The sequence below is a fragment of the Podarcis bocagei genome, assembly GCF_964188305.1.
Source record: "Podarcis bocagei genome assembly, chromosome: 6".
NCBI classification, from domain to species: Eukaryota; Metazoa; Chordata; class Lepidosauria; order Squamata; family Lacertidae; genus Podarcis; species Podarcis bocagei.
Genome location: NC_138130.1, coordinates 71,219,633 through 71,228,146, shown reverse-complemented (window position 1 = coordinate 71,228,146; position 8,514 = coordinate 71,219,633). Strand labels below are relative to the sequence as shown.

At 44.0% G+C, this 8,514-nt stretch overlaps 1 long non-coding RNA gene across 1 annotated transcript; it reads right to left on the bottom strand.

Moving 5' to 3' along the window:
- Positions 1 to 233: 233 nt before the first annotated feature.
- LOC308589715 lies at positions 234 to 904 on the bottom strand. Its single transcript, XR_014009454.1, has 2 exons — positions 815 to 904; positions 234 to 723 (listed from the first exon to the last, which is right to left on the bottom strand). It is a non-coding gene; the product is annotated as an uncharacterized lncRNA (long non-coding RNA).
- Between the last annotated feature and the right edge of the window lie 7,610 nt (positions 905 to 8,514).

Genomic DNA, 8,514 nt, shown 5'->3' with positions numbered 1-8,514 from the left:
ACAGGCCGGAAACGCTTCCAGGCCATCGAATTCTAGGGCAAAGCCCTAGGATCACCTGCTAGGCCAGGCATACATGTTTCCAGTGAAATAACAGAGTTGAGGTAGCCCACAGCTTGTCCGGGTACCCCTGCTTGCCCTTTTAGAGGGAAGCACCCCTTCAAGAAACTCAAAGTTCCTTTATCACAAATGGGCCGAACTACCCAGCAACAGAATAGCCCAAAAGGAGCAGTTTGTTTTGTTTTGTTATAACAATGGCTAAGAGGGGGATATGAACCCTGTCTCCCAGGTCCTAGTCCTACACTTTAGCCACTAAACCACAATGGCTCGCCTCTAAAATGGCAGTCGCCACTATCAGGGCAAAACAAACTTAAAGAAAATAAACTTGTTCAGAAACAGCATAGTTCAAGAGCATATACAGAGTGCTCATAGTCATTGGAGGCACAGAGAGCCTCTGCCGCCCTCTGTCTGCCTCAGATATACATTAGCAGCAACTGAGCCTGGAAGCAGGTACATTCTTATAGAGAGGTCAGAGACTTAACAATTAACTGCTACCTGTAGCAGACTTAGGCTTGGAAGTTATGCGCAGGCCGAATAGGGCTCCATGCCTCTGCTCTTGAGAATCTTAGTCTCATAGCAATATTAAAGGAACTCAAAATAGTGCTCCCGCCCAAGGCTGGATTAAAATTTGGCCAACAGCGCTGCACACACTCAAATAAAGCCAACCTTCGGGGGTGCTATAAACGAAAGTGATTCCAGCTAAGCTGGGAACAGCCCTGACTAGCCCCACAATTGCAACAAGCAAAATGGAGGAAACCTTTTTGTGAAAGAAAGCCCCTAATGGGGGCTCTCTCCCTATTGGGAAAGGCAAGCCACAGATACAGGGAGAATCTTCCCACAGGGCAGGGTAAGGGGTGGGGTGGAAAATTGAACAGGAAAAAGGGGAATTAAATTATTTAAGGGACTAAAGAGGATTAAAAGAAGGGGGAAATAAAAAAAATATATATATATAACCAGACAATGAGAAGTTTGCATCACTGTCCTCCAGACAGTCCAAGTGCTCCATGTGATCCGATGTCCACAGCAAAAGAGAAAGAGAAAGCTGTGGACCTTGCTTAAATAACCACTGATCCCACCCCTAAATTGGCAACATCAATTTTGCCCCAGTAACAGCTTTAACCAATCTGCTCCATCCCACTGCCCTCAATGGGCTGGTCGCTAACTGGGGGTTTTGTTTGGCCCCATCCGCAACACGTGCTCTCTCTTCTATGAGAACACGCTGTGTCAGGTATTAAAGATGGTGGCTACAATTCTCAGAGTTTAATCATCAATCACTCTTGCTAGGGAACTCTGGGAATTATAGCTCTTTGGGGGGGGGGTCTCTTAACAGCTTTGAGCACCTTTAACAAACTACAATTCCCAGAATTCTCCTGGATCATAGCTGTTTTGTGTTTTTAAAAATGGGTCACAGTTGGTAATACATGCATTGCACAGATGGCTTGATTTTTAAGCTTACTCAGGATCAATACAAGACCCAACAACATTCACAGAGAACTTTGGTGATAAACACATATCTTTACTGTTCAGGGTCTTTAATAATTAAGAGTGTGACTAAATGTACTGAGGTCCTTCTCAGTCCCATTCTGCAGCATCTAGTAAATCATGCTAAAATGGTTTCCTAGTTGCACAGCCACAAATGGAGGGGGCGGGAAATCCTCTTTTAAAAATAAGCAAATGAAAATGTAATGTGCAATAAGAGATCGGCACTGCAGTTCTGTGAAGAAAAGCAATGCACTTGAAAAGCACAGCTAAGGGAGAAGCAATTTACACCTATATTTTTCTAAACTAATTATAGTTTAGGTTCAAGCCTTGGGTGGTATTCAGTATAAGTTCAAAGTACTCCCATTTAAAGTAATATATGTGTCTAATTTAGTGCTATCAGTTTCAGTGAGTCTACCATGAGTAAAACTTGGTTGACTACAACCCATTAAATGGGCTTTCCCACTTTCCCCTGGTATTGTTGCAGAAGTCTGTACATTCCCAGGCAGAGCAGTCCTAACTGGGGGGGGGGGGGGGGCAGTTTCAACACTGAAGTCAGAGCCAGCTGCCTCCTGACCACAACGCCGAGGGGCCTGGACTGATCCCATCTCAGGTGAATGGAGCAGCTTTGGATTTGGCAAATTGTCCATCGTGATTCAGCTGGCTGACATCTAGATGAGGCAGCAAAAGAGGGCACCACCTTGTCCTTTGCCTCAGGCAGCAAAATATCTTGGGCCTGCCCTGACACAAATAGTACAAAAATAGCACTACTAAAATAGTACCAAAAATAGTGCAGGGGGAAGAATTCTGCCTCAGCTCCCCCAAGGAATTGTGGTAATAAGCAACATTAAGGGGAAAGAACTGAAAATATGAACCCATCCAAGTCTTCATTCTGTTCTCAGACTCCTAAACACAGGTTACTGAGGACTTTGAAATAGGTGGAAATCATCTTCACATTGCTCATGAAAAGGAGGCATCAGCTTCATCTAAAACAGAGCCATAAAAAGGGGAGTCTAAAACACAAAAGCAGCTAGGGATCTTTCAGACACTTTAATAGCTGGGCAGGAAAGCTGAAAACAAGACAGTATTTTTGTATCAGCTTAAAGGGATACTGTCAACTTCAGTTATAAAACCTCAGAGCATCAACAGCCATGCCTTCTAGAAGAAAAAGAGCCAGAGAAAGCAGCCCATCTTAATAATAATAATAATAATAATAATAATAATAATAATAATAATAATAATTTATTATTGATACCCCGCCCATCTGGCTGGGTTTCCCCAGCCACTCTGGGCGGCTTCCAACTGAATATTAAAAACAGTACAGCTTCAAACATTAAAAAACTTCCCTAAAGAGGGCTGCCTTCAGATGACTTTTAAAAGTAAAATACCGTATTTTTCGCTCTATAACACGCACCCGACCATAACACGCATGTAGTTTTTAGAGGAGGAAAATCCGTAGGCATGCCACCCGTAGGCATTCCCTCCATAACACGCACAGACATGTCCCCTTACTTTTTAGGAGGAAAAAAGTGAGTGTTATGGTGCAAAAAATACGGTAGTTGTTTATTGCTTTGACATCTGCTGGGAGGGCGTTCCACAGGGCAGGCGCCACTACCGAGAAGGCCCTCTGCCTGGTTCCCTGTAACCTTACTTCTCGCAATGAGGGAACCGCCAGAAGGCCCTCGGTGCTGGATCTCAGTGTCCGGGCTGAACGATGGGGATGGAGACGCTCCTTCAGGTATACTGGATCTTGGTTACTTTTCCATGCTGTCTCCTTGTGGAGATTTAGTTGTAAAGCAGAAGTCTCCGTTTCACTTGAAGCTTGACGAATGTACACAAGGATGACATATTCAGTGCAGAGTTATCCTTGATTTGAGTATTTAGCATTATTAATATCACATGGAGGTAGGATAGGGCCACATCTTGTCCATTAAAGACCAATCAGGTCCACATGTAAGAAGGCAGTCCTGGTCATGAGCTGCTTAGGGCTTTATTGATCAAAATCTACACCTTGAATTTCACACCAGAACAGACTAGAAGTCACAGGTAGGTAGCCGTGTTGGTCTGCCATAGTCAAAATAAAAAAATTCCTTCCAGTAGCACCTTAAAGACCAACTAAGTTAGTTCTTGGTATGAGCTTTCGTGTGCATGCACACTTCTTCAGATACACTCAGTGCTACTGGAAGGAATTTTTTTATTTAGACTAGAAGTCAATTAGCTGTTCCAAGGCAGCTAATATGGTCCATACACCTAGTCCCAGTTAGTACAAAATATGGCAGCAAGATTACTAACTGTAGTTTCTGAACAGTCTTCAAGGGCAGCACCAAGTAGTGGGCCACCAGGTGTTGCTGAACTACAACCCCCATCAAACACACTACACTGGACACCCCACAAAATGTAGCAAGGTTCTTTCCATCTAGGACAGACCACAGCTAGCATAGCCATCTCAGCTGGTGGAATTGCTACATGCCTTGTAAGATAAGGCTTGATTCAATAGCATCTGCCAATACTGTGAATCTGACCCTTAAGGGGGAGGGTCCAACCCTGCCAAGAGCAGACAACATAATGAGGTGCACACAAAACTGAGTTTTACTCCTCTTCATTCTCTAATCTGTTTCTTCCCAGACCCTCTGTGTCACGGTCCGGTTCACGGGCGATCGAAGTCCTGGCTGGGGACGTCAGGACCGGGGGCAAGATGGCAGGGTGGGAGCAGGAATGGGAGTCCAGAAGCCAGGAGTCAGAAAGCCAAGAGTCCAAGGGTCAGAGAGCCGGGAGTCAGGAAGCCAAGAGTCCGAGGATCAAGAAGCAAGGAGTCAAGAAGCCGAGGTTCAAGGATCAGGAAGCAAGAAGCCAAACACAGTAAGGTAGGAAGTGTGTTGCTGTGGCAAAGACCTGAAGGGAACTGCTGACCTTATACCCCTTCCCAGCTCTTGGCACCAGGTGCTGTGAGTTACCAATCGGCCTTACCTGTGAGGCCTTGCCTCTTCAGAACAAACTTAGGAAGGCCCCAGTCCTGCAGAGTCCTATTGGTCACAGGGCCTGGCTGCTGCACGCACACCTGACACTCTGGAATGGTTTTTGAGATTGCCTGGGGATTTGCAGGGCAAAGGAGAGAAAGAAGTCTCATTTTCCAAGCAGCAGTCTGTTGCATAGATGGTCCTTGATACAACCTGTTGTTTCTTGAGTCAGACTGACCACCTAACAATAGCATCCTTGTGAAAATTGATCACCAGTCGCTCGGCAGCTTTTGCTCTATAAAACTGCATGTTCCTGTGAGCCAGACATCTCCTGGGTCTCAGAGACTAAATTGAAATTCACGTTCCCTATTTGCATAGTCAGGCAGTGCTCAGCATGAATACAGGAAAAATAATTTACAACCCCCAAACTTTTTCATTTTTACTGTGTTATTTGCGAGCTCTGGGTGTTTGACTTGGTCAGCTTTTCCCTCTTACACACAGACACACACACACACACACACACACACACACACACCTGTCCTTATTGTAGTCAGGTGGTGGGGGGGGTTATGATAAACAAAAAATGAACTTGTTTTTATGAAAAACGGGGGGAAATAAATGCTATTTCATTGGGATGCTTTGCATAAGTAGACATCACATTCAGATTTAAAAAAAAAAAAAAGAGCACCAGGGAGCACAGTAATTATTTGTGTAGCTTGACAGGGATGGAATGCTAAACTGCTACAGCACAAATTCTGTCTGAAGTTAATGACTGCAAAGTGGGATTGAACAGCTAAAATCAACATGATAAGGTCCTGTCCCCAGTTACTACACAGGGTGCATTCAAATGGGTCTCCTTAGAGCTAACAAGGAATAGATTGCGGAAAGATTTCCTACATCAATAGATGATTAAAACATTAATATTAATAGCATGCCCCATAACTCTGCCCTGTGCCACGAGATATTTCAAAACGACAATGCTACAAGACTCACTCAGAGTACCTGCTTAACAATCATGAAAACACAACGTCAGCAGGTGGTTTCATTTTTTATCATAAGAGATACTTGAGGTTGCCCGGGTGTCTGCTAATACCAGTTAGCTTAACACAGCAATTTTCGGAGCTTTGCAGAATTTCAGTGGAGTGTGTTTGCATTAATAAAGGATTCATCGGCGAAGATGCTGTAATAGGATTTGCACTATGCAGTTTTAAAACTCTTATTTCATACATTTATATCCTGGTTATTTAAAAGAAATAAAAATAAAGGTGGTGAGTAACACATTCAAACATCACAATCGTGTTAAAATATGCGACAGTACCTATTTAAAGCCCAATCATAAGATCAAAATATTAGCATATAACATCAGTATGGAGAAGGGCCATAGCTGAGCGGCAGAGAATCCCTGGCATCTCTAGACAGGAAAAGGCTGCATGTCGGAAACCCTGGAGAGCTGCAGTCAATCAGTGCAGACAACACTGCGCAGGGTGGACCACTGGCCTAAGACAGCTTCCTATGTTCCCAGAAGCACTGCAAATCCCAAGACAGCCATCAGAAGTAAAACATCAGAGATAAACCCGAAAAAATTAAAAATAATCAGCCAAAGGTCAGTTTAAACAGCCTCTGGGGCCTGATGCTTGGCAAAGTGTTCCACAGGGTGGGAGCCACTACAGAAAAGGCCCTGTCCTTGGCTACCACCAACAAAGGGGGTGGCTGGGGTCTAGAATGCTTGGGAGAAACAGTCCCTAGCACCTGCACTTGAGGCAGTCTCCACACTATTCATAATGATAAGGCCAGCCCCCACTCCACCTGCATTGGGCACAAAGTTCTGCCCAATGATAGCTATGAGGGCACTCATGATGAGTGTCTGCTCCTCGGGATGTACCACAACATCACTGTCTCATCAAATGCTTTCTCATATCCCATGCACTCTAATTCCATTTCAAGCAGCTTCTGTAAAGTCCTTCCACCCCTTTGGACTGGCTTGGATTTAGCATGCCTGTTTCAGCCTCATTTATCATTATACTCAGTTCATTTGTATTGGCTTTCAGTCTTTTGTCTCTTCTGCAACTACAACCCTATGTACCTTTAAAGGTAAAGGGACCCCTGACTGTTAGGTCCAGTCGCGAACAACTCTGGGGTTGCACGCTCATCTCGCTTTATTGACCAAGCATGACTAAGCCGCTTCTGGCAAACCAGAGCAGCGCATGGAAATGTTGTTTACCTTCCTGCTGGAGTGGTACCTATTTATCTACCTATATTATCTATTTATCTACAAAGTAGGACTTTGATGTGCTTTCGAACTGCTAGGTTAGCAGGAGAAGGGACCGAGCAACGGGAGCTCACCCTGTCACGAGGATTTGAACTGCCGACCTTCTGATCAGCAAGTCCTAGGCTCTGTGGTTTAACCCACAGCGCCACCCGCATCCTTTACTTGGGGATAAATCCCATTGAAATGGGTAATGCTTAGTTCTGAATCAACAGGCATAGATGCAGGTGTCGTCTTCCCCCCCCCCATGTGTGTGTTTATTCTTTCAAAAACTTGTTCCCTCTTCTGGACTTGCTACATTACTTAGCATCTATTGATGGCTAAAGAATTATCACTAGACCATATAATTTGTTTAGATCCCTGCAAGCAGAAGGTAGAAGCTGACTTTGCTGCACCTCCGCACAGATAATTTTTCAAAGCCATCGAGATTTCTTCCGACAGGTGATACATGAACCTGCACTTAATGAAACATGCAAGCTTCAGATCTCTCCCCCCTCCCCTTTCTGTTAAAATCTCTGTTCATCTATCAAAAGCCCTTTTAGTTTATCTACCCTGCTCTCTCCAATTTTATTTATTGGATTATTTATTTGATATGCATTCACTGCCTTCTGATAGATAAAGTATGTTGTCATATCAAAAGAAATTGTAAGCTTAGCTTTCAGCAGTATATGCGGTTGTTAGGACCTATTGCCCTGACATAAGCTGTTTCTTTTCTTCTTCCTTGGAGATTTACTCCATAGGACAGTGGGGGTTAACCTCTAGCTTATGGGTCCACTTTCCCCAAACATGATGATTTACCTATCGAATAATTTCCCCCAAGGAAGAGCAGTTACATTGTACACGTTTTGACAGGGCCTGACCCTGCTTTTAGGCTAGGTGTGAGGAACCTTGACCCTCTGGATATTGCTTAACTACAGCTCCCATCAGCCCCTGCAAGCATAGCCAATGGCCAGAGATGATGAGAGCTGTAGTTCGGCAACATCTAGAGGTCCAAAGGTTCTGCACACCAGTACTAAGCAGAGTAATAGGTAGTTGATTTGGAATGTCATGAAAGTACAGCAAAACTCTTATTTATTTATTTATTTATTTACTTACTTACTTACTTACTTACTTACTTACTTACTTACTTACTTTCAATTGTATTTTTGCTGCCAGGGAACATAAGAGATGTGTGTGGGATTTTCTATCCCCCAAGTACCATCCACCTTGACTATAGCGGGCCCTCATTTGCTGCTCCAATTCAGATAGCAATATGATACGTCTTGGGATGACTCTGCATATTGGGAGATTTGCAGGGAGCTTTTAAATAAGCATGCCTTGCATCCCTTGGCATTGCCTCCTCTCCATTCTGAAAGAAACCGAGTTAGGCATCAAAGAATGGAGGTTCATAAAAGAAAGAAAAGGGAGAAACATCTGCATCAGTGCATACCTAGTGAATTCATAAAATTCGGAGCTCCAAGCCATGAAATCCATACTAAATCCCATCTGGCGTGAATGCTAATTGACTCAACTAAAGGGAAGGAAATGTACAAAGCATCAGGCACAGAAAACAATAGCAGCAAAGAAATGACAGTGTGTCTAATAGATAGCTGTTGCTTGCTCAAGACAATGGGCTGGATGGGTTGGATCCCCCCCAGGGTAACCGAACTGCGTTACGCCACCCTGACAACCTAATCCGAGCATATAATAAAGAAACATTACCCTGCTGAAATGTTACCATGGCAAAAGTGGGGTTTTTTAAAAGCGCGAAGACTA